Source organism: Tenrec ecaudatus, unplaced genomic scaffold, assembly GCF_050624435.1.
Source record: "Tenrec ecaudatus isolate mTenEca1 unplaced genomic scaffold, mTenEca1.hap1 Scaffold_442, whole genome shotgun sequence".
Taxonomy (NCBI): Eukaryota; Metazoa; Chordata; class Mammalia; order Afrosoricida; family Tenrecidae; genus Tenrec; species Tenrec ecaudatus.
In genome coordinates this window covers 324,170-352,011 of record NW_027459348.1, presented here as the reverse complement: position 1 = coordinate 352,011, position 27,842 = coordinate 324,170, and the positions used below count along the sequence as shown (strand labels likewise).

Below are 27,842 nucleotides of genomic sequence, written 5' to 3'. Positions count from 1 at the left end.
ATACATGCAGCATCATTAAATATCCCCAGTGTGTCTAGTTGGTATATTTAAATATTTGTCATGCACACAAGAAAACATATTTCCTTAAAAACTTGCAGTATTTCTCACTTTAGCATGACTCACTTCCCAAATATATTAAAATTGTATTCCATAATTATTATCTTTTTAAAGTATGAAAGGCATCAATAACATTAAGTACATTTAAATCCCATTGTATTTTTAGTACATTTTATATAGCTCATTACTATACATTTATAAATAATATGCGACAAAGGAAATAAAAGCTCAAAATGAAAACATACTGTCAGCGTCAATAAAAGTTACCAATGGTTTGGGTTCTTTTTCTTCCTATACTTTACCTCTGAGAAGGCATTCCAGAGATCATTTCTGGCTGCGTTGCCATACTTATGAATGGTTAAATAATCCTACAAAGAAAATAAGATTTGAATTACAATTTAACTGCTAAGCAATTACCAGTTAATATAATCATTTCTCAAATCAAATAAACAATTCTATTTGCTGTGCTTATATTGATACAAAGAGAAATACTCATAAAGGTTTATAAGAATTAAATTTTAAACTATTCAAAAAAACTTAAGCATAGCATATTTTCTAATTAAGTATCAAATAACTTTAATCTTTAAAAATTATTTTTGAGAGTTGAATCATTTATAGATTTGGGGGGGGGGTCAAAAAACATCCCTTCATTTATCATGTCAACCTTGGCTTTTTGAATTAAATTACCTCCCCAGTGTAATATTTTGGGAAACCTTGCCCATCAGGATTTTAGACTGGAATCTAAAAAAATATTTCATGGGATAAGAACAACTCTGACAATAACAAATCTTTACTGCGGTGGATGTCTTTCGAGTTCAGATTCCATGGAAGAGTATAAAATGAAAGCAATGTGTGGTTTTGTGTGACCCTTATCAGAAGGCCTAACTAAGAAAGATTTGGTCAAGTGGGACTGGCTGATTTTTGTCTACGTAGCCAGTGTAAATGAGTCCCAATGGCCTTCTGTTAGTCAAACAGGTAAGAGGTATCACTTTGCCCAAAGAGGACTGTTGTCACAGGCTTTCTAGTGCGAAGGTGCCTATTATCACAGAGATAAACATTGCTTTTCATTGACTTGATGAAAAAGTATTATTAAAAAGAAATTTTATCCTGGTCTAATATGTTTTTAATTTAGGAATTCCCAACTATTAGTTAAACCTACACACTCTCTTTCTAATTTAAGCCTTCCTCCTCTCTGGGAGGCATGGATGCATCGCGGTGAATGCGTCCTCAGTTATGACGACTGGGCACTTCGTTTTCCGATGTCGAAGTGGGAGAAGGAGAAGAACATAGATGATGTTAAGCAAAGTGTCTCATTTGAGATCCTTTCAGCCCTAGAACTTGGAGGTAACAGGCAAATGCTTAATTTACATGCCAGTTCTGAAACTGGGGGGAAAATGCTGACTCCATTGAGAACTTTATGTAAAGTGGGATGCTTTGGAGATAATTAAAGTTGTAGAAGCAGATTTTCTGAAATACAAATTGTAGCACCTGTGACAGATTGAGCTTTTGTGGGCAACTCACATGTTCAGATGGCACCTCCCACTTAATCAGACGCCTGGAGAAGCAACATCCACACTGACTTAGCAATGACAGATTTCTCATCAAGATGCTCTGGACAACTTTACTGCGAATTTAGATCTCCAAAGAACTAATCTGAACCTGGAGTTTAGCTTTGGGTAGGAGAGCTATATGAAGCACTCTCTATTTGAACCCTGGGACTAGGATTTAAATCATTTTCTGATTAGGTGTTAAAATTATTAGAAATTTTGCTTTTAATTTGTTTGTGTGTGTATCTTGGGGGAATCTCTTGAATACACTGAAAAACAATGGACATTGAAACTTATAAATGTATGTGAAACATCTATTTAAATGAGAACTATTATTGTTGAGTTCTGTTTATGCAGAGGTATTGGGATAATAAAAGAGAGGCAGCAAAGGGACACCGACGGATCTGGAAAGGACCGATGCAGGAATACAGGTTTCCCCTTGGGGTGGATCAGAATATCTACAGTCAGTCTACCATGAGATCGGTTGGATCTTAGCTTGATTTTGATCATTAGCTCAATGTCTTTTTTACTCTCCCAATTCTGTATAAGGCTCCAATTTGTTTCTAACAAGCTGAAATGGCAATCAGTCAGGATTAAGAAGGGGGTCTTCATATGCCAGGCTGGATATTCAGGATAGAAATGGTATGTTTTTGTTGGAATCCCATCAGCTTCAATATTCATGGCATTGGAATTCTTCAGATTTCAACTGTCTTTCCTCCCCAAACACATATTCTTTAGTTATCCCAGCCTTTCTCTTATACAACAACGATATACATATGGAAATATATTCTTAGTCTTTGGAGAATTACAAAGAAAATGTGAGGATCATGCCTATTAAAAACCATATCATCTATTTATTCTTTTATTTCCATGAATTGTATAATGCACTTAGTATAGACCAGGAAGGTTTCGTGGGAATGGAGGAACAGTGATGGGCAAAAGGTCGTTGAGAAAAAAATGTAAATAACAAGATGCAATTTGAGTAGGTCCCTGTGACTGAAGCTGTGAAAGTCTTGGACCAAAAATTACAGAGCCAAAGCAATTCCAATGGTTGGTGCATGTTTACATCGAACGACTTTAAGTTCTATTCTAACCTACCAGTAAATGAATATGACAATGATTGGATAAGAAATTTATTAATAAATATAGACACATATATGAAAATCCAACATTAGATATGACATTACAATATAAATGTATAAAGTATAATGCTTTGACATCCACTGTAAGAACAGTGATGGGCTGTCTATACTAGATATTTCAGAAATGAAAGAAGTTGAAAATAATGAAGATGATTAGTTGAATATACTTATGAGACCTATCTAGCAATATAAACTGATTACAAGTTAAAAAGGGATTAACCGAAAGCATATTCTGATATATCTACCTATGGGAAAGCCAACATGCATAGTAGTTAAAAGTGAAGTGAACTACTTTAAAATGTAGTTAAAAGGAAGGTTCAATATTATATAACCCAAACCTCTCTGCCATCAAGTCAATGCTGACTCATAGTGACCCTCCGAGGGTTTCTGAACTGTAACTGTTTGCGGGAGTAGATAGCCCTGTCTTCCTCCCATGTACCTGCTGGTGGGTTTGAACTGCCAGCCATGTGGATCACAGTCCCACACGTAACTACTACACCACCAATAGTGATTGAGGTGATATTAGCTACAATAATCTTCTTAATAAGCTCAGGCTACTGAATAGGAAACTGAATTACGTAACCAACCAAAGGGTAGCATCACTAATAATTAAGGAATGTTTCACATAAAAAACTATAATGTCATTTGCCTCTCTTAACACTGAATTGCTTTATATTCCTTCACTTAATTCACATAACATTGGGATAGGTAATATAATCATTTAAGATATCAGGAAATTTGAAATCACAGACCCTGGTCCATATCCAAACCCCATACATATGTCTACAGCCCAATATCCACTAGATTCCCCAAAGATAATTAAGGGTCATATTCAAAGAAAGCTAAACTCACTCTCCTCCCCCAAACTGTCTCTTCTTGAGGGCTTTTCCCCAATGATGAATATGAACCAAAGAGTCATCTTTCACGCCTTCCTGTCCTTCCCGTCACATTACTGCTCTGATATCCTGAATCTTCCTCTAAGGTGCCACGCTACACATTACAGCTTCTCACCTGGACACAGCGCCTGCCACTGCTTCTTCTCTCTTTCAACCCTACCACACACCACTGTGCTAGCCAGCCAATACGGTGTGCTCAGAAAACACTACACCTTGAGCTCCCTCATGGACTAGCCCCGCTGTACTTCCTCAAGCCTCTTAGCACTTGTTGCCCAGTCTCAGATTAGCTACTTTATTTGAAGATGCCTAATACAATATTTTCTCTATTTCCTAGTTCTCCACTCAAACTTTACCTTTCTCCTTTACTGTGCAAATTCACTTTAATAGTCAAGTCTCAATTTTAATGCATTTTCCCTGAGAATCTTTGCCCACTTCTGCCTCCTTTCTAATTCTGAGCCAAGTACCTTGTACCCTATCAGAAGACATATTACTCTGTGTTTCAATTGCCTGCTCATTAATTTAACTGCCCACATAATCTAAAAACTCCCTAAGTAAATCCCACCCAAACCATTGGCATCCAGCTGTTTCCACTGCATGGTCGTCCTGTAGGAGGGAGTCACACTTCCAGTAGCATTTCCTAGAATTTTGCTTCTTTTGTTTTACAGAGATCTGCCATGTTTGGTTAAAACTACTTTGCTTTTGGTTAGCACAGAACACTTCCCCACTGCAGGACTAGCGCCTCTCGCCATAAGGTCAAAAACAAAATGGTACTGGTATCCAAATGATTATGATGTATACCACAAAGTAGAATTGCCCCCTTTGGGTGTCTAAAGTTATAAATCTTTACAGGAGCAGAAATCATATAGAGCAGCTGGTACTTTTGAACTATTGACCTTGCACTTAGCAGTTCAATAAGTGATCTAATATACCACCAGGGCTCTATTGTGTAAGGTAAGGACCTGGTTGTTTTGGCTTATCACTGTTTAACCAAACTGTGTTCCCAATATAGTACGCAATAAATGCTCAATCTGCGTGTGTTTTCTGAGGTTCCTTAGTCAATATGCTTTTCTATTACTAATTTGCAATGAAGTAAAAGATTTATTACACTGATAAAAGCAAGAAAACCAAACCCAGTGCCACTGAGTTCATTCTGACTCATAGCAACTCTGTATAGGCTTTCCCAACCACATCTGGACAGGCATGCACAGGCTCATCTTTCTTCTGTGGCTGTTGGGTTTGAACAACTGACCTTGAGATTAGCAACTCACACACCAACAGTGCTCCTTACTATTCACACCAGATTCGCTCAAATACTCAAACTCATTTTTCTCAGTGTTTATTTGTTATATATAATTTACATTAATACATATGCAGTTCCATATCAAAAGATTTTGAATGATTGAATATAATACCATTTTTGGTTTTCCACTTCTGGCTAACAAGTAGTACAGTTCATAACGTTTCATATATAAAAGCCAGTGGGACTAAGAAAGGCCAGAGGGAAAGTAAAATGTTGAGCTGAGGAAGTAAAGGCCTATTATCTTTCAAGGTTTACATGCAAATAGTTATGGAATGCTTACTCTCTTATTAATGAGTCTTTCCGCGTGTTAGGGCAGCAGATTAGCTGCATGAGTAGTCTATCCCTCAGGTTACAGAGGGACCATTCAATAAAAACCAAAGATGCATGACGTACTTTAGATGTGTTTAGCTGAAAGTAAAACGAAAATTTACCCTATGATGACTTTTCTTTATTTTTTTCCCCAGGATGACTTTCAAAGTGATAAAAACGGGTCCCATCCTCTAAGAAAAGGAAGATTACAGTAGAGGTGCAGCCCCTCCCTCCGGAGCACTTCACTGAGCCCCCTTAGTGGAATCTTTCCTCCAGTTTGGGCTCTTAGCAGCTGAGGCCCAAGCACAAGATTCAGATATCACAGTCGGCAGAGACAGAATTGTTCCTTCCATCAGATGTTAAAGACTCAAGAGACCTTTGCTTCAGATCCTGCAGCCAATACCTCAAATTTCTCCTTTATCAGAATTTTATGATGTCATGAATTATACATATTAGGATTATTTAGTATATAATTTAACCAACCTAGCTAAAACATGCTTCTGATGCACTAAGCAGTACCATTTGGATCTTGCAAAAGGCAGAATCCAGTCCTTAGCAGGATATGGCTGCCTAGAGTAGGTGAAGGTGAGACGTTGAACAAAGTCAGAATTCAGTTCATGAGTAAAAGGGAAGACTCGCTCATGAGCACACCACGAACAATGCTTTCTACAGTGAGACCAGGCCCCATGTTGCACGCAGTGACTCTGCTATGAGGATGTCATCTACTTGCACGACTAGTTTGAGAAATGATAAATAAATTCAGGCATTGATTTTTTTTTCCTGACTGTATGGCAGGAAGGTTGAAACAGGTTTAAAACATTATTTCTTTCTATCACGATAAAATGTGCCTTGAACAATTGATACCAAAATATGTCAGTGTTTGGCTTTCTGACATTTAAACAGCACTTTTCGATGGGGGCAATAATTCAATACGGACTTTTATAAGAGAGCAAGGAGAGGGACACAATACTACAGGCACACTTGCCACTCTCTCTGGTAAGAGAGGATGGGCGTGCCCCCTGTCCTCAGACAACCCCATGCTCCCTTCGAGGTCTGTGAATGCCCGTGGAGTAGAGCAAAGAAGGGAAGGAAGATCATTGAAATGTATGTCCTGTCTTGGTGACAGGAGCTGGGTGGGGGCCATGTCAGCAACTGGATCTGAGAGTTCTGTAGCTCGACTCTGGCTGCCTCTCTGTATTTCACAGAACCCTTTAGTTACTACTCTATTTCCAAAGCCCAGCTATTTAGACTTTCTTTTGACCCAATGCGCTACCTTTGAACCCTGCACTAAATTTGTTCTGGATAATACAGCTGGAATTTGCTTCTGTGGCTTGCAACTCCAAACCCTAACTGATAGAATACTAAAAGGTGCCGTAAGCTGAACAAACAAAACAAAGATATGGCTAAATTTCCCTAATAACCCACCAGCTTTTGTGTGTGTTATAAAATGGACTCACTGTCAACGAGTGGATGACTCCTCACAGTAACCCAGTAGCACGGGGGACCTGCCCCTGTGAGTCTCTGAGACTGTAACTCTGTGAGTCACAGCCAACACAGAACCCCTCCACCACCAGGGCTCCGCATAATAAGTATCGGGGAAAGTTTTCAAAAGAGGCAGACCAGAAGGTTAAAGTCCACACACACAAACCTGTACACACACAGAAACTGAAAGGGATGCAGCCTGTGCAGAAGCTCTTAGACGGAGGTGCACATAAAGCGACAGCGACGACAGTGCATAATTATAATAAGCTACTTTCTTGTCTTTACAAAAGCTTCCACAGCCGGGGTCCATAAGCAGAGGAAGGACCACGAGCTCCGGACTCCAATCTGTGCCAGTGTGTGCACTGTGAGAGTGTGGTAACCTGAAGGGGTCCATGAACACCACCACCACAGATTACAAACTGCCAGGTCACAGCAATGTCACCGAGAGTGGGATAAAATCTATTGGAATGCTGGCCTGTGCCAGCATTCAGAGGATGTCTCTACAATCCCTGACCTTGAACGAAAGCAGCAAGGAGACTCACACAGTGACAGATGACAAAGTAAAATACCACAAAGCTGGAGTATAGACCAGATGCTATTTTAGGTAATATGAGAAGACTAGTTAGAGATTATGAGATTATGTAAAATGAGCATCAAAGCAGTGACAAAGCATAAAACAAAATAAAAGCAGTAAAGTTCACATTTTCATTATCAGAGAGAAGAACAGAGGAGGAAACAGAGGCACAGGTATTAATTGTCCCTATTTACCATTCAACTGTGGTCAAGCTTCCCAGAAGAACATTTGATCTCTTGGAACCCTTACTCACTTGTCAAGATCTGGAGGTTTCCAGCCACCATAAAACAGCAAGGTGCCATTTAAGAACAAAGCTATTTAAATATGCAGAACAATCACAGAAAAGTACTTTATTGTTGATATGTCATTCTGATTCTGTGGGTTTTTTTTAATGTGTGTTTATGCCAAAAGTTATCTCCCTAAGTAGTTTGATTGGCTATAGGAGGATCCAGATATTTCTCCAGGAGCAAAATGCAATTTTGCACGTTTAAAAATTTCATCATTCTACTTAATGAGTATTTTAAAACTCATACTTTCATGATAAGCTACTCAGTATGGCAGACGATTTTCACTCAAAATAAACTGTAAGTCCATGAAGATTTTTAGTCGTCTATTCATTTGATTTTTAATTAAAGACAGCGAAACATTCTTATACCAGGTTTGTTTTTATATGTATTTTATGTATTAATTATAGATCAGACTCCAACATGCAGGCACACCAGCAGAAAGGCAGTTATTTCTATTTTGGGATGTGTACTGTGTTCCAGAACAACCTGACAGGGTCCTACACCTGTAAGTGAAATAGTGTGAAAGTAATAGTCTGTTGGGGTGCTCTGGAGTACTAAAATAGCCCTACTTCTCACTTTCACTGCGAGAGTGAAATATTACTCAGACATAAAATGTATCTATTGGTAAAACTGAAGTTTGGGAACTGCCTTTGCTGAATGCCCTGGTAAAGGACTTAGACCACTACAAGCTTACCAAACAGACATATTTGGTCTTGGCTGGCAAAATGCACTATTTCCTAGGAAACAAGAGGGCACTGACGTTAAGTCACGTCTATGACCATCACCGCCCCCACCCTACTCTTGCTCAGCACCCAGTGCAGGAGACTACAGGAAACGAAAATGCATTTTAATTGAGAGATATTGGATGTGCACAGCAAGGAAATCCTTGGTAAGATAAATATATATGGTGGCACAAATATAACAATTGTGAGTTTATCTCAGGACTAAGCAGTGTGGTGTTTGTTTGTTTGTCAGTTTCACAAAGACTCACTACGAGTCAAATTCAACTCAATGACAACACACTCAGAAGAACTGGGTAAGGAATTTGGCCCTTACCAGTCATCTGATAATATTAATGTATACCTTACAAGCATGTGCTCAGAAAACAGTATAAATCTTTAGAAAAATATACATGATGCAAAAAAGATCAGGATACATTAGAAACTTTATGAGCAAGCTCAAAAAAATACTATCTGGGTTGAACCTCTCTCTGTTCAACTTTACTTCCAAGAGAAGTCAAAATGTTCCAGAGGGCCAATGAAAGGAAATTATACGAATTAACCTAAAGGAGAAAAATGCTTGGATAAAAAAAAAATCACATCAATGTCAATGAGGGGAAGGGCAGAGTTGAGACCCAAAGCCCGTCTGTAGACAATTGGACTTCCCCTCACAGAAGGGTCACGAGGAAGAGATGAGCCAGTCAGTGTGCACATACTTTTTCTCTAGTTCTTTAATGCTTCCTCCGTGACCCCCACTCCCCACTATTATGACCCCAATTCTACCTTACAAATCTGGCTAGACCAGAGCATGTACACTGGTACAGATAGGAGCTTGCAACACAGGGAAATCAGGACAGCTAACCCCCTCAGGACCAATAATGAGAGTAGTGATTCCAGGAAGGCAAGGGGAAGGTGGGGGAGAAAGGGGGAACCGATCACAATGGTCAACATATAACCCTCTCCCAGGGGGACAGACAACAAACAGAAAAGCAGGTGAAAGGAGATTGGTGTAAGACCTGAAAAAAAATGACAAATTATCAAAGGTTCATGAGGTAGGGCGCGTGGGAGAGGGAGGGAGGAAAATGAGCTGTTACCAAGGGCTCAAGTAGAAAGATAATGTTTTGAAAATGATGAAGGTAACTTATGTACTAATGTGCTTGACACAATGGATGCATGTGTGGATTGTGATAAGAGTTGTAAGAGCCCCCAGTAAAACTATTAAAATAACAACAAATTAAACACAAAAAGCACGGAGGAAAAAGTTGAAGTCGAAACTTTATACCTGAAAAAAACTAATTCCCCTCTGAGTTTAAGAGATTTCCTGAAGTTGTAAGGCCTAGCACATGTAGTTATGCAGCCATTTACTGAGATGCCAGGTTTGCTAGCAGCTAGCCCAGAAAATGGGCATACGACATTCATTCTCGCCATACCTCTATGTACAGACACTGACCTCAAGAGGAGAGGTTTGGAAAGACGTACAGGTAACACTTAAAAATACGCACTATCTCCACTTCTCTCCAATACCTACACATTCCATGACATCAGGACCTACGACTGCCTAGCAATGTAATCGAGACCAGAAGGTTCCGCCCCACATGTTCTAGATTGGTAAGGTTTCCTTGAACATTTTTACATTTATGGGCTTAAGGACACTTCTATAAGGACATTAAATTTCTTATATTCTCAGAGGCAATTTCTTTTCTTCAGTGCTAAAATCATACACACTATACTAGTTTATTATTTGTGTTCGTATTGTTAATGTGTGTGAGATACTTTCTGTCTTCTTTTTCCTTAGATTTCATAGTTCATCTTAATCAATTCTTGGCAAATAGCCACCTCAACTTTTCAGTTCTGTTCTTCAATTATACTAGCTTGGCAAAAAAACAATTCCAGATGAATTCAAGTATTTTTCTTCTCTAAACCCGCACTCGTGCAGCTGAACGTCACTGGAGAAAATCCTGTAATTAAGCAGATTCAGTCTATGATACGTTCATAATCACCCAGCTCAAAGAGGCAGTCAGTAGTTAGTAGGTGTGCCTCTTTATTCTCAGACCTACATGCTCACATTTCACCTCTCATCCTCAGCTTTCCACTACAGACCCTTGCTCAAACAACACTGAAAAAAAGCACAATTAGAAAGGAGCTCCCTCATCTCCCCACTACCAGATTTTCAAGTTTATTGAAAGCATCTTTCTACTATAAAAATTAGTCCCTTCACCACCGCAAGGACCGAGATGCCAGTTTTCTCTTCTTGAGCACTACCAAATTCCTTTTCTTGTTAGTACAACGGGCTCCCATATTGAAGTAGTCAATAAAACAAAAGCTTTCTGTGAGTCCTTATATCCTTTATAGCAAATTACTTCACTTTTCTAATATCCTTCTTTTGCAATTTTTAAAAAGTATGCGCTTATACCCATTCCACTCAACCTAATAAAATTGCAGTCTTCCAAAAGAATACGTTTCCATTTTTCCCCTACTCCACATGTATCTTACATTTAACCTTGCTGCTCGCTTTCTTGTTGTTGAAACGTGTTTCTCTCCAGGCACTGGCGACACTGCACACTTGGTACTCTGCCTGCCTTGGCAGCTGCTCCATTTGGATCTGAGGTGGCCCTCCCTCTTCTCGGAACCCCCAACCGGTACAGTCCTTCCCGGTTGGTCCCAGGCCCTCAGACAGGAAACCGCAGAGGCGTCCTTGACTCTGTTCTCTCCCTCTGCTCCCACACCTCACTCTTCGTCCAATGTACGCCAAGTCCCCGCTAATTGTACCTTCAAAATACATTTTGAATATGTCCCTGCCTCTGCATACCTAATTATGCCATATCCAACCTTTCATCCTCTTTTACCAGATACTTAAATTCCCTTCTAATTTTATTAGCCAGTTACCGTAATGGTAGGCTGATTCTTTCAAGGCCACTGCAATATTTGCAGAAAGATAGAGAACATCCCAGTTTAAAACCCTTTAAGAACACCCCACTATACTTAGGATAAAATCCAATTTTCTCCACAAAGTCTATTTGGATACCCCATGACGGGCTCCTACCCGTACCTCTCCGACCTTGTCTTTTGTCCTTCCAACTTTTCTCAAGCACCTTAGCTTGCTTCCTTTGACATGCTCAATTTTTCTTACCTTTTGCACAAGCTCTTTCCTCTTCCTGATGATCTCCCCTCAGCCCTTTTATATCCCTCAGAACTTTGTGTATCATCCATTTTCTGAAGAAAGATCTTCTAAATACCCGATAAAGTTACCTCCTCTCACTCCCTCGTAGCATTTAACACAGTTAGCACCATATATTTGTCTTTGAATCCTTTATCATATTTTATGATTCATGGAAATGTATACTATACCTGCTCTATACAGCATGCACTAAATACTCACTACTTACCGTAAGTACATAACAAGAATGTATAGAATAAATGATATTTAATGGGTCATAAATATGGGCTGTAGAAATAACTAAGTATAGCTTTTAGTATAGGAAGAAAAACTATAATTTTGTTCTGTTAGCACAAAGTATTAACAGGCAATTTTTATATTTAAATGGTTAGTGTTCTTAAATGTTTTTAAAAATCACAGGTGGAGGCCTTGAGCCAACAAACAGATGGTGGCTATTGGAGATTGCTTACAAATGGAATCATATTGAGGAAAGCAAGTGATGCCACCATTTTTTGTCTTTAAAATATTTATTATGATTTACATGAAAGTTTCCAGAGCAAATTCATTTCTAATCCAGCAATGCATGCATGGGGAGTTCCCTGGCCCGGGGTTACAATTCTCACAAGGTGTCAGCACTTCACACATTCCTGCCTTGGTTTTCCTGTTTTCATTAGCCATGGTTTGCCCCCTTTCTGTTAGTTTACTGGAAACAATTCTGCTTGATTTTGCTTTTAGATAAATACTATCTGTTCAGGTGTATATACTTGATTTTTCTGAGGGGCATGTTAGTTTCACCCATGTGTTATTGTTCACACACCAGCTGAAAGGTGGTCTCAGGCTTGGCTTCAGGTCTGAGTTAAAAGAATGTCTGAAGGCCATAGCTTGCAGGACCCACACTCTCTTTGTTCAGCCAAGGTGAAGTTGTGTCTTTCTCAAGACAGACTTAGAAGGTAGAGGAGAGCTAAAGCACGATTACCATTGACCGAAAAGAGGTCTTTCAACACATTCGATCTTACTGTAAGTTTTCAAACACGTGACCAGGAGCAGTATTTACAGATTTCTTTTAAGTCACCAACTTACAAAATGTCATCTTTCATATGATTTTAGATATTTGATATCCCAGGGGAGAAGGATATTTTCAATATAAATGTTAATGTTCAGTATCTGTAGTGCATATGCATTTGTACAAAGTTTTGAAAAGGAGAGTAAAAGCTGCAATTTTAAGTGTATAAAACACAAGGCTAAAATCTTCATAAAAGTATAAATAAAATGAATGTGTTGTTTCTATTAGGTGCCATCAAATCAGTGCCAACCAATAGCGACCCGATTCACATACAATGAAACACTGCCCTGTCCTGGACCGTGCTCACCATTTCGCCTTGGTTTGTACCCAATGTTGCAGCCACTGAGTCAGTGCATCTCCTTGAGGACCTTCCTCTTTCCACCGGCCCTCTACTTTACCAAACATGATGTCAGTTTGTTTGTAAAAAGTATGTAAGGATCTAGGATGAACGCTTGAAGTCCTCATCTCTAAGGAGTACTTTGGGCGTACTTCTTGCAAAACAGACTTTTTAGTCCTTTTGGGAGCCTGTGGAACTTTCAAAAATGTTCTCACCATAATTCAGATGCATCAATTCTTTTTTGGTCTTACTTAAGCAATGTCCAAATTAAAAAAAGGAGAGAATAGGGTGCATCTTTAATAGTAAAGGCTTTTTGGTTGATTACAAATAATTGTATCCTTACACAGAAACGCATTGCTACTGTATGGATTCCAATACCTAGCGACCGTCGGTGGGCACTGACGCCCTGTCCCGGTCAGTCTCATGGCTGCACTCCCTACAGGGGCAGACGGCCTTTCTTTCTCCTGAGAAGAAACTACGAGGTTTGAACTTTGGACTCTTCAGTTAGCACCGAAATGCTTAAGGCATGGCTCCATCCATATAGCTGCAGAGGTCACAGGAAAGCTTGCAGTTCAGAAGCACATGGTAAGGATTCCGTGTGTAAGCCTTCCAATAAACAAATTCAGTGACAAAAAGTAATCCCTTTTTATTTAGAGATATAAATAGCCATGGCTATTTAAGTTTTAAAAGTATTTGTTACACATGAAACTATTTTCACATCAAGCAATCTTTCAATAAAAATCAAATGTTTTTCTCTTTTACATGTTCATTAATCTTGCCTTTGTAATTTAACTTGTTAATAAATGCTAATTTGGTAAAGTCCAAATGGCTAGAACCAGTTGTGATGAATCGGTTTTGTAAGACTATCATAAGTATCATCACAAACAATGATTACCAAGCGGTAACTCTTTTCCCTATCACATATATAAAACTGTGCCGTATTTTAAATGAAACAGAGAGACATTTGAGCAGAAACTGTCCATGGCCATTCATTTTAGATTAAGTGTGACTGAGTCACCATCTGGACGGAAACACAAACCATCTCCACAGAAAGGACCTTAACTTTGACACACTGTGTCTGCTCTTCTATTACTATCTGAGTTTTCATTTTCGTGAAAACCCACATGCAGGGAGCAGTCTTTCACAACTGTAAGCCTGCAGGTCTCAAACAAAAGTCCTGCATACACATGCTAACAGACAGCAGCATCTCCCTGGAACACAAGTTACTGAGCATGCTTTGCTGCTAATACTCCCTGTAGCATCGTGCCTGTCATTACTTCAGGCCATCAGAATTTTATGAGCACAAACCAATAATAATGATATTTCCTTTTTGCTTTTTATCCACACCTCATTGCCTTACATTGATTTGCATAAGCAATTTTCACCTTGATAATTGGACCCAAACACTGTGTTGTAGGTTACCTTATGGAAAAGAGCAGTTAAATACTAATCAAGAGAAATCTTTCTCTATTCAACCATATTTTAGATGATATTAAATTACTCTCTCTGGTTCAGCAGGAAGGTGACCCACTTTCTGACATAGATTTTAGGGCTTGGGTTTATATCAAGCTTACAATGATCTTTCTTCACAATTTTAATTCCCTCATGTGGACTCATAACAACATGAAGAATGGTACAACCAGGCCCAAATCATTAAAACATTATTGTCTTGTTTGAAAGGAAAAAGCAATAGTATTACATACTAATTATTTTTGTAATAGCTACTGGGCCAATCAATGTTATCTAAGGATCCTATAATTATAGCTTTACTATTTTATTACTGGGCGAAAAACAAGAGAAAATGTAATTAGGGAGATTAAAACAAATATAAATGAAGTTAAAAGGACTCGTGTAATTTTAAAAGTCCAAAGAATCAGCACCTGAATTGGTTACTTTAAAAGTAATCCTGCGAGTTCTTCTAGAACTAGGATCTGAACTAAACGGACTCAAATTAGGAAGAAAGAATGGCACAAAGGCAGTAGATCCCAGTTCGTTTGTCCTGCTTTGTTGATCGTCCCCCATCCCACCCCCACGTTAACCTCATACACTGCTTCCTCTGCGTAATGATGAAGGCGTGTGCATGGAAACCGCACAGACTCTGGCAAATTAGAGATGTAACTATTACCAAAGGATGTTGTTTGATAATATTTGTAATGGATTTGAAGGTTTGAGTTGCAAGAGACATTGCAGAGGGACATGTCCAATCACCAAGAATTTATAGAGAGGCGAAAGAGGAGCACACTTACATTACATTTATAGTTCCAGTTACCCCGGGGAAAGAAAGGAAAACAGCACTGAGCACGGAAACTTGTCCACGCGCGGAAAGGGTAGTAATGAGGTTACGGCACGAGTTTGGGGTGTTGTGATCGGTAGAGAACGAATACAGACCTCCCAAAGTGATGCTTCGAGTTTCTCTTCACAGACTGGTCTAGGAAGCTGTTTGATATATGCATAACACAGTCAAAAATGAGGCCTCAAAGGTAGCATTATATGATGCATAACTTGTTCCCGACGTGCAAGGAGACTTTCTAGTTATTGCTAATTCTTTACTGCGTTTTCACTAACTCTATTTAAGTCTCCATTGGGAACACAGCCTGCAGTAATTTTTTTTAACAACAATTCTCACTGGACAGACACTTACAGTAAGGAAGACATACAGGTTGGGACGCCATACTGGCTCACTTTCCAGATGGGCTTTTTGTCCCGTGCATATTTGATTTTAAATTAAATGTAATTTAGAAAAACTGCTGCTTAATTCCTTCTCCATATATTTATCATATCCTAGTAGGAGGGGGGTGAAGGGAGTAGACTGAAGAGCCAACAGTTTCGATCGCGTAAACCAGAAGTATAAAATATTAAGTTAATTAAAAACAGAAAACTTTTATAATAGTCAATTCCCCTGTCTTTTTTCGTCAGCGCTTATTTTAGAAGTGTCATAATTAGATAGTTGGAAATTTCAGACATATCATACCAGTACTGATTCACCCTGACACCACCAAGCCAGTCCAGTCCCTCCCCAGAGGGGCCTGGAGATTACAAACCCGGTGGAAACGGGAACATGTTTCTGCAGTAAGTAATACAATGATTAGGGAAGGAACAAAAATAATGGAGCTATCACTAAAGTAACAAAAGAAAATAAAAAAGCTCTGTATCGTAATACAAAAAGCTACATATATAGTACAAATAATAATAAAATCACTAAAGTAAAACAACAACAAAATGGATCGATTACGTTTGTTCAATTGTCTGTCATCAGCTCACCTGTCCCCTTGCTACCTTCTATACCCTGTTGAGCACTGTGCAGGCTGGAGGCCTGGGTGCCACATTTCTCAGAATCCCTTGCTAATTGGCTCCAAGGCAAATGTCTGTCAGGTGAGAAGCAGGCACAAGCTATCGGGAAGGCACTAAGAAAGAAACACTTCCCTTAGTCAAGTGCAGAAGAAGGTACTGCTGGTGGCTTCCAGGTGTACGGCTGGCAACTAAGCAAATGAGTGTTATTTTATAGTGTTTCCTGAATGTTTTGATTTTATGAAGTCTTCCCCATTTTTACTCTTTTATCCCTCCCAACTGTTTTATAAAACCCATATTCTCTATGCTAAATCCCTTTGTGCTTGAAATATTAGAATGATATTGCTATGCTTTGCTACTGCATTATATACCAGCTATGGTTTCCTGAAGCAAACCTTCAAAGATGGGTACTTAAGAAGGTGTCCTGTCAGGTTAAAAAGGAATATCATTGAGATAGAATATCCAGTAAAATTCACCAAGCACTGTTTAGTTTTTCGAAAACATAATTTAAGACAGATAAAGTCTTAACTATGAAAATGTAAATTATCCATAGCAAATCATGAAATGATTTTAGGTAACTAAAATCAAACAAATATATATGTCAAATATTGACAAAAAGAAATAAGTCACTATCAAAACTCTCCATAACAATAAATGCTGGTCTGATGGACTAAAATTAAGGTATTATATGCCCTAGAAGTCAAATGGAGTTAATATTCAGAACCTAAATCAAGCTTCAAGAAGAGCAGTGGCATATTTTTGCCCATCTATTCACATTTCTCCACATCAAATTATGAACACTAGTTTCACATGAAAGTCAAGTTGTCTAACTAGCAAATCAAATTAAATAAAATTTGGATTCAGAGATGATGAAACATGGAAAGGCTCTTAGAGATTATCTAGTTCAACTTTTGAATTGTAAACTTTGGAACCAGAGGATAAGGGAGATTTAGTGTTTTGCAGAAATCCCACCAATATTTTTTAAATAAATAAGACTATCATTTTTGCTCTGTATTCATTTCATTGTGTCATGCTTTCTGAAATATGTTTGCTATTATTTTGGGAAATGCAATCTTAAGAACAATATAGAGAGTGCACATTTGGAAAAATATAAGCAACCTACTTTAAATATATGTATGTTGTTTATAAGTGGTATATTAACTCAACAACAAAAGGATTCAATGTTTCTTCTCTCAAAATTTTACTGTCAAATATTACACGAAACTTCCAGAAAAGAAAAATTTAGGTATATAGAAAATTAACAGAAAATATCATTGTAATGTTTTTCATGTGTGGACCATGAAGACAAAGCTGCAAATACAAAAAATAAAACAACAGAGAATAAATAGAAGAGATAGACAGATAGACCGGCAGGCAGACAGATGGCAGAACAAGCTTGAGCATGCTCGAGTGAGACCAGAAGAGTAGGGAGGTGGAACGAAAAAAAAAAAAGGAAAAAACATACAATTTTAAATTTTATATTGCCTATAACTGTTAACATAATCTAGTGTCTATTTGCAAATGAAAAAATTCTATTTGTCAACAGAAAATAGTCATAGTTATTATGAAAAGAATTCATCGTTTGTCCAGCCGAGGTAAACCCTGACAGCCAGGCTTGGCTGTCTCAACAACATGCAAACCAATACTCCCCTGAGCCCCTTTGGAAAGGAAGCATATTAATATCAACTCTGACCCGTCAGCATCATGACATGAAGTGTCTGTTCAGGAGGTCATCTTCAAAATGTATCCCATACATCTTCATGCTAAGGAGATGATAATTTATCACCACGACATAGAGATCTACTGTACACTAATCCAAACTGCTGGTGATACACTAAATCAGTTTGAGTGATGAGTATAAATAAAGCTGAAAGTGAAGTACTGAAGGATACAAATCTATCTGACCAATGAGATGTCACAATGCAAATAAAATGCAATGTGGACAAACATAGAGCCCCTTACTTGAAAATTAAAGCCAAATCAAGTTTCAGAGGATAAGTAACACATTAAAACAAGTTTTATATCCAAGTTTAATGTAATGAGAATAAGATGAATAGTTTTTTTCAGATATACTTGATCTGAAGTCTATTAAATATACTTCAATATAAAAGGATATATTTAAAATGTACACATTTTGCATACTAAGGAAAATATGACAAAATAAAGCAAAAAATGTTGCAAAATAATAATCCTTTCCAAATAAAATAACTATGATTATTCAATCTGCTGAGCAAATCTATACAGACAGATGAGAAAAAGAACAAAAACTGTACTCAGAAAATGATTTCACATCAACTAGCTACCAAGAAATCAAATTCAATTTGTATTGCTCTTATACAAGTTTAGGTTTTTTCAAGAACTGTCATGCTACAACATCAATGGGGAAAACAAAGAAATGGCGGTAGAGAAGGACATTCCTCTGATATTCTTGGAGGGCGCTCCTCGAGAGGAGGGAGAAATCCAACTATGTGATCAGAACAGACCCTTTCTCCCCAACAAAATAGGTTCCATGGATTCAGCTCTTCTGAAGGTTTCCCTAATGGAAGGAGCTGAGTAAAGTAACTTCCAACCACTGCTGGAACAAATCTGTGAAAATATTTTCTAAGGGAAATTATTCTTCAGGAAATTTATAGTTTTGCTTTGTTGTGCTACGTATAACTAGCCTTGTCAAAACATAGTTAACTCTTGCTTTGTATTTTACCTTTACAAATTGTGGGGGGTAAACATAGAATTATACTACTAAAATATGACCTGATCTCAGATGTAGTTTATTAAAATTTTAAAATGAAAGCTTACTAAGAACAGATAAGATTGATAGCTCTCTCTGTCTTAGCATAATTGTATTTCAGGTGAACATCAATTTACTTTAAAGGACACTTCTAAGTAGCAGAATGCATCATAAATAATTCATCAATCACAGCTGCTAGGAACATGATTTGCTCTAGCAGATTTCAATGGAGTAAAAGTTTTATTTTTCTGTATTTGTATTTACTTTAAAAGCCATTAAGAAGCCTCTTTTTCTAAGAAATTTACTCCTAAATCTCATACTTCCTACTGCAAATACATTTTGATAAAATTGTTTATATTCCTTTAATTTGTACAGCACTGTATTTTCTAATTAAAAAGAAAAATTTAAATGATCATCAGATAAATAACAATCTCTATCTATCTATCTATCTATCTATATATATATATATATTTTCCTAAGGTTATTATCACTTCTTACCTTACATAAACTTATCAGTGGAGAAAAAAGAGAGAAGTAGGCATTCTAAATATTTTATATCAATTATTTGGGCTCTTACAATTTTAATTTAAAATGAAAATTAAACATATTCTCAATCACACAATACTTCAAGCTTATTCTGGTGCTATTGAGAACATGGTATTTATAAGTTTCATTTCTCATATTGAAAGATGATGCTAACCTTATACATCTTAAACTTTTCCATACCATTTAGTAATCTTATATCAGTAATTTCTTAAACTGTAAAACATCTACATAGCATAAAATAAGAAAAATTTTAAGAGAAAACAAAGCAATTTACTTACTTGCAAACCCCTTTGAAACACTGAATGGCCCATAAAATTAGCCAGCATTTGAATTAAAGCAGCACCCTGTAGAAAACATATTTAAAAAATAAAAGAATTTGAACCTAGTGATATGATTCCAAAATTTTCTGACACCAATAAAACACAGTGTATTCTTGTAATTTATTTTAAAATATGCCTTAAACAAAAGCAAGAACACGTATACCACTTGGAAGAACTTTATTTGTTTTGTAGATCTGAAAGTTTTATGGATGCAATACTGATCGTTGCAGAATAGAAAATTCTTGGAAAGAATATCTCAGAACAATAATAAGCTATAATTTGGGTGAAATAAAAATCATACTGAGCCATCTACAAAGTAAATAAAAATTAGTTCCACTATAAGTTTATAAACTAATAAGGAAGATATGACATTAATAAGCATAATAAAGTATAAATGTAGAGTGACATAGCTACTGAATGCACCCCTGGCTCCATGCGGAATAGAATTGTTGTGGGACTGGAGACTTTGGAATACTGGCTAACAGTTCAAACTCTGCACCAGACTGCTGGCCTCAAACAGTGTGTCTGCCAATTACTGTCCAGGTATCCCTGGGACAACGATCTCAGTGCTCCTCTCATCTCACATTCCTTGTGTGCATATTTCATATGGCTGCTCCCAAGATTAAATTAATTAACAAATGCAAATTGTTTGAACAGAATCTTAAAAATACTAAGCACCATGTGTTAGGAACCCCGATAACTCCATGGTTAAGAGTTCAGCTAGTGATCAAAAGGTCAGTAGTTCAAACCTACTGGCTGCTCCATAGAGCACAGCCCTGCGCTCTGCTCACATCAGTATTGCCCATGGCTGTCAATTCAAACCAATTCAGAGCAACTCTGCAGGCTGGGGCAGAGCTGCCGCACAGGGTTTCCAATGTTAAGAATTTCACGGAAGTAGATTGATGCCTCTTTGCTGCATTAAGCAGCTGGTGAGTTCACACTGCTGATTTTTCAGTTAACATTCAAGCAGCCTAAGAAACCCAATGGGACAAGTCTGCGTTGTTCTCAGAGTCGCTATGAGTAAGAATCCACTGCATGACACGTATAAACAACGTATATGGGTGTTAGTTATTAATATTATATCACCTCACTACATAAGTTTTGTGCTAGATCTTTGAGAAGCAATGTTTACTCAAATACAGATAAAACAATGTAAGTATAACTAATGTGGTTAATATGAATACTTAGCAAGTCAGGGAAAATACTACGGGTGTCTGCCTACTCACATTAAGTATCATTACTATAACAGAACAAAATCTGGACAAAAAGGTAGGCACGTAGTCAACGTGATGTTGCAAGTAATGATGGATGGCTAAAGCCAGATGAACAGAAACCAACAACAGAAACAAAAGTAGAAAGGGAAAATAGTAAATTAGCTACAGCATTCAAATTGCTTTGAGCTAACAATCTTTGTAAATCAAAGAAATACTTGTCCACCAATGTCCATTGCAGTGTTATCCACAATAACCAAAAGATAGAAACAAGGAAAACGGATATGTCCATCAACAGAGAAATAGACAAATACCATGTGATACAGACATTCATTGAGTTGTAACTCATAAAGAAAAAGTCCTGATGTGTGCTATGATATGTATGAAACATGAAAAGACTTGCTATATGGATTACATGAATAAAAAGAATATGTATAAACAAGTTATATAAAATATCAAGGAGATGGGTTAATTAGGAGGCCCAATGTTCATCTGCTACTGTAATACTTTATAAATAAATATACGTGTAGAGCTCTAGTACCCTGTCATTGCATATAAATGTAATTATATATATACATGCCTGTATAGCTATCCAAGTTTTCAAAGCTAGTAAGTGATAGAGCTAGGGACCCAGGAAGTCTGATCTAGTCTAAATATCTACATAGGAAAACACTAAAGACCCGGCTATTGACAGCTAACATTACCTATATGGAGTCATCTAGTAAATAGCAAAAAAATTATTCACCATAACTTTCACACAAAAAAGCAGAGACTAGATAAGTGGATATTAATTCATGCGTTACTTGTAAAGCTTTCTGCTATCAGAAAGCACAAGATCATTGTTTACAATAATTTCATAAAACAACAAATTATTTCAGTTATTTTGAAATGAAATATATATATATATATAAAATGCTGCTCAGGTCACAGGTAATATATAAGAAAATTAGTTTACATATCTTTTATCCCCCCCTGGCCTTTCCTTCCCTCTGTTAAAGAGTCATTTCGTACTGAATAGGCCTTTGGCTCACACAGAGGTAACAAAGAATGTACAAATGGTTAACAGGGCTAGAATTGAAGACAACATTCTTACTGTAGATTTTGGAAACAGCAAATAAATTCATAGAAAACCTCCTAGTTTCCTCAAAATGTATCTTATACTGAACATTTTTCTACCCCAGCAACGAATGGTTACATTCAGCGATTTAACACACATCATTTGAGAAAGATTGTGAAGCAGGGAGGTACAGAGCCATGCGAGTCCTGATATTACGTTACTTTACCGTATGTTTTACACTTTGATAAGAAGTGGGAGGCATATTATATTACTTTAGTAGATAAAATGATAAATTGATAAAATACATGAAAAGAACCACCCACATACAGGGCTTCAAATTAAGGTACACCTGCGATATCACTGTAGGCTTGTCTACCTCTTTTAGAGACCATTCATTCAAGCATTAGGTTTAAAATTAAGTAATCACTTTGTCAATACTGCTAGCTGTCAGTTTCTTGTACTGTGGTAGATTGCAGGTTGCTGTACTGCTAGAAGATGGGTCAAATACCAGTAGGATCACCTGAGGTGAGAAGTTTTCAACAGTTTCCAGACTAGGAATAGGCTATAAAGAAGAAATCAGCTCTCAACTTCTAAGGGATTCGCTGTGGAATACCTTATAAATAGTAGCAGAGCATTGTGAGATACACCGCAAACCTTATGATTAGTAGGGGGATATTCACAGATATAGCAGAAGATGATGAGCCACTCAAGTTAGAAGTCACTCAAAATATGCCTTGAAGAGCTGCCTTCTCAAAAGTACAGCTGAGCATAATAATGGAGATGGAGTGCAGCCTGCAAGACTAGTAGCTGCTGAAGCGTGACTCACAATGAGGAGCAGAAGCTGCAAATATGTATTAATAACCCTAATATGAGATGTGTGATGTTGTTTGAATCTAGGAAAATTGTGAGTTCTCAGAAATCAAATGGAAAGCAAAAGGATGGATATCCTAGCCATTAGTCACCAGAAATGGTTTAGCATTGACCATTCTGAATCAATCCTACAATTTACCACGTTAAGATGTCAAATTCAAAGGCAATGACATGTATATTGTAAAAAGAGGATTTTTACATCATGACCAAGTGGGATTCATACCAGGGATGATGGGATGGTTCAATATTTGAAAAATAATGCATGTAAAGCACCATGTTAACAAGAAAAAGGATAAGAAGCATGTGATTAAATCAGCTGATTCAGAAAAAGCATTTGATAATATAATATCCAACACCCATTCCTAATAAAAACTTTCAAGAAGACAGAGGGGAAAAGTCTCAATATAGTAAAAGCCATATACAAAAATCCTATAGCCAATACTACACTCAATAGAGAAAAGCTGAAAATATTTCCTCTGAATATGGGAACCTGACAAGGATGTCCTTTATCGCCACTTTTATTCAACACTGTGCTAGACATCCTAGCCTATTAATACCCTAAGACAACAGCGAGAAATAAGGGAGTGCACGTGGCTAAACTAGAAGTGAAACTGTCGCTATTTATAGATAATGTGATTTTATATATTGAGAATCACAAGAGTCCACAATAGGATATTGAAAACAACAGAGCAGTTTAGTGGTATAGCAGGATACAAGATTAACAAGCAGAAATCAATGGGATTCCTATATTCCAGTGGGGGCAACACCAAGAAAGATTTCAGGGCAACAATATCATTCACAGTAGCCGCACAGAACCTGGTTACCTAGCAATAAATCTAATAAAAAAATAAAAGATCTGTATGAAGAAAACTACAGATTACTCCAAAGGACTAAAGGGGATCTACAAAAATGGAAGGATACCCATATTCATGGATTGGAAGACTCAATATTGTGAAAATATCAGTATTACCTAAAGCAATCTACAGATTCAGTGCAATCCCGATCCAAATCCCAGCATCATTCTTCAAAGAAATGGAAAAAAATTATTACCAACTTCATTTGGAGAGGAAAACAGCCCAGGATAAGCTAAGAAGTCCAAAAAAAAAAAAAAAAGAAATTAGGTGGTCTTGAATTCCCTGACCTCAAAACCAGTACCAGCTGTCAAAGCAGTCTGGTACTGGTATAATGACAGAAACACCCACCAAAGATCAGGACAGAAAACACAGAAGTAAAAACATTTGCATACAGGCAACTGATTTTTGACAATGGTCCAAAAGGCTTTAATTGGGAAGCTGATACCCTCTTGAATAAACAGTGCTGAAACATTGGCTATGCACCTGCAGAGAATGAAACAAGGCCCATATCTCACCACATGCACAAGGATAAGCTCAAGGTTGATAAAAGACCTGAATGTAAATCCCAAAGCTATCAGGGTCATTCAGGAGACAATTGGGGGCAATTGTAAAGTGCCCTAGGGCAGGGAATATATGGGCTATCAGAGATAACAAACCAATCACAATCCATGGAAGACAAAATAGATGAGTGGGACCTATTAACAATTAAACACTTATGTACATCAAAAGACTTCCTTAAGAGAAGGGGGAAGGGAGACTCCAGATAGGGCAAGATATGACAAAATAACAATCTATAAATTATCAAGGGCTCATGAGGGAGGGGAGAGCAGGGAGGGAGGGGGAAAAAAGATGACCTGATGCAAAGGGCTTAAGTGGAGAGCAAATGCTTTGAGAATGATTGGGGCAGGGAATGTATGGATGTGCTTTATACAATTGATGTATGTATATGTATGGATTGTGATAAGAGTTCTATGAGCCCCTAATAAAATGTAAAAAAAAAAAACTTCCTTAAAAGAGTAAAGAGAGAGCCCACATACTGGGAAAAGATATTTAGTAATGACGCAACAAACAAATGACTAATTACTAAAATCTACAGTATGTAAAAATCTACAACAATAAAAAAACAACAACTAATGATCCCCTGTGAAGGTGAGCAAGAACCAAGGATGACATTCAAAAGGCTAATAAACACCTGAGGAATGCTCTCTGGTCACTAGCCATCAGATAGCCCAATAAAGTAAGTAAAAACAAACAAACAAATAAAACAAAGCCAAAACAATCATAAGATACCACCTAACACCCAAAACTACTGACCAATTAAAAAAAAAAAAGAACAAAAAGACTGAGAACAACAAATGCTGGAGAGGGTGTGGTGAGATTGGAACTCTGATCCACTGCTGGTGGGCTTGTAGATAAGTACAGCCACTGTCAAGGTGATATGATGACACCTAACACAGATGATTAACAGACAACACATAGCAATAGCAAATACATTCTAGTAATATGTCATTGTGGTAAGGTGTAGACAATGTAACTCATCATAAAAGTGTCTGAATTGTTTCTTTGAAGTAACTTACCATATTCATACCTGCTATTACTTCTGCATCATAATTATGTGATATGATAAACCATAATGAATAAAAACCAATTGTGAAAAAACCAAACAAGTGAAAAATGATATGATCCAGCAATACCATTACTGGGCATATACCCAACGCAAACAAGAAGCAGATTACAACAGACGTTTGGGCCCCCGTTTCCATGGCAGCATAGTTCACTATAGCAAGAATCTGGAAACAGCTAAATTCCTACCAGTAGATGATTGGATAAAGAAACACGGGTATATACAAACAATGGAACCATACACATCCCAAAAAAACAGCTGTGAATCCATGACACACCTTCAGATGTGGAAGGAGCTGGAAGTCAGTCTGCTGAGTGAAATTAGTCTGCACGCATGGACGAGCCCTTTATGAGACCGCGGCTGGAGGAAAAAGCATCAAAGTTCACACTTGTGGGACTCTCATCTATTGGCTGAGGGCCATACAGTCTGGTAGAGAGGCTGACCGGTGCCAACGAACCGTACACCCTCTGTTCTAGATTTCCTAAGGTCACCAGGCTTGAGGCTGCCTCACCTCAGCTGGGATCAACGGGTCAAGAGGGTAGAGGTGTCTAATAAGAAGCTGACATGTTCATCTTTGATGAGGTCCCCCTCCCCCCCAGGGCCGGGTAGACAGCCCTATCAGAGAGAGCAGACATACACATGGGAAAACAATGTAAGGGAACAAACAACGCAAGGGAAAGGGAGCAAACATAACCCGGGAACACAAGCCATACCTGTCGGTAGGGAAAGCGAGAGGCCTGACTTCCCGGTGTGGGAAAGAATGAGTGGAAATGCTTTGGGGGACAGTCGGCAGGGTGGGGGGGGGGGAGGGGGGAAGTGCCTTTGCCAGTATGCACTGGATGGACCACATTGACCAGGGTTCTGAATGCATCTCGGGACCCTGGCCAAGGCCTGAGGTGCACGGGACACTGAATCCTGGATCTTTCAAGTAGATAAAACCATGATAAATGAAGAAAAGATGGAAGTGGTCAAGGATTTCATCTTCCTTAGATCAATGTTCATGGAACTGCTGTCAAGAAGTGAAGAGACATACTGCACAGGACAAACTTGCGGCAGAAACCTCTTCAAATGGGGATGAGTAAGAACATCACTTTGAAAATCAAGGGCACCTGACTCCAGTCCTGGTATTTCCAGTGGCCTCATAGGCAGGGGAAGTTCGGCGCTGAGTAAGGAAAGCCAAAGCACGGGGGCACTTGAGAGAGGCTGTGGAAGGTAGCCCGCAGTACCAGAAAAAGGAGGAGGGATCGCTTAGAAGAAGTGCATTGAAAATGTTCCAAAGAAGTGAGGTTGGCAAGACATTTCTAATGGACTTTGATCTTGCTATCAAGAGCTAAGTCCTGGAAGAGGTCACCGTATGCATGGTAGAAAGGCAAAACCAAACAGACGGAAAGACCCTTGCCAACCAGGATGCAGACTGCCTGCAACCATGGGCTCCAACCTCCGAATGGTGGCTGGGCGACGTCCAGGCTGGGGGTAAGTACGATAGACTCTATTCCATGGCGCCTAACACGGACAATAACAGTAATAACCGCCTACCTGATGCTTTACAAATAGCACCCAAAACAGAAACTGCTGCCATCAACATGCTTCACCGGGGAAAAGGTTAAAATCTATCTACAGTAGAACCCGGTACTCGACTGCATCAGTGAGCGACATAATTGGATTTTGATGCGAAATGTAGAGAGCATTTTGCATCAGAGCGCAAACAAAACATCAGAACCTGACCCGACGCACATGATTTTTGTAAAGGAAGCAGTTCGTGGTTCGGTCACGTGCGTTAGCTGGCATTGTCAGTCTAGGCCTTGTTTAAACCTTTTGCGGCTGCGTTCCAAGCGTTTTTGCTATTCTTTTCTTAGTTTTCGTGGCTTTCTGTACTGTTTTTAGATAATAAAAAAAACATGGGTTCAAAAAAAAGAGTATTTTGAAAAGAATTATCATGATAAGGAACTGGTTAACCTTGTTATTGATATTGTTGATGATAATTTAGTAAACCCTTTTAGAAAACAGATAAGGAAATGCCAACCACAGACCATATTAAACAGAATATGTTTTTCTTTTTTTAAGAAAGCCAGCCAGGTCCTAGTAAAAAAAAAGGCAAAGAAGGGAAAACACCTCAAAAGCAGCTCCCAGTTGATTTGCCCAAACAGTGACTCTCTCTCCACATCCGTGTCCACAGATCCAGATCCTCATCAATCTCAAGGTGTGGGTCAGACTGTAGTTGTTAGAAACTTTTAAATGTTGTGTTTCTTGTTTAAATTATATAATTTAACTCTGAACGCATTCACTTTGAAATTTCTGTGTAATGTTTGATATAAAAAGGTAAGGTTAAGGTAAACACTTGGTGGTCAAGAACAGATTAATCCATGCTCAGTTGTCTCTTGTGGGAAAAACTGAATCAGAGCTCGACTGCATCGCATCGTGATGCTCCTCCTATAACTGATTAGCGTCAAGGTCCGGGGTTCTACTGTACAGAG

At 38.1% G+C, this 27,842-nt stretch overlaps 1 protein-coding gene across 2 annotated transcripts in view; it reads right to left on the bottom strand.

Annotated features, from left to right (window-relative positions):
* Nucleotides 1–359: 359 nt before the first annotated feature.
* LOC142436598 (thyrotropin-releasing hormone-degrading ectoenzyme-like) overlaps nucleotides 360–27,842 on the bottom strand; it is a 256,222-nt gene continuing 228,739 nt past the window's right edge. The window contains exon 3 of one of the 2 annotated variants that reach the window (XM_075540156.1): nucleotides 360–425. The gene's annotated coding sequence lies outside the window, so the exon portion shown is untranslated. Of the gene's footprint in view, nucleotides 426–19,709; nucleotides 19,777–27,842 lie in introns of those variants that run through there. The other variant, XM_075540155.1, reaches the window with a different exon arrangement.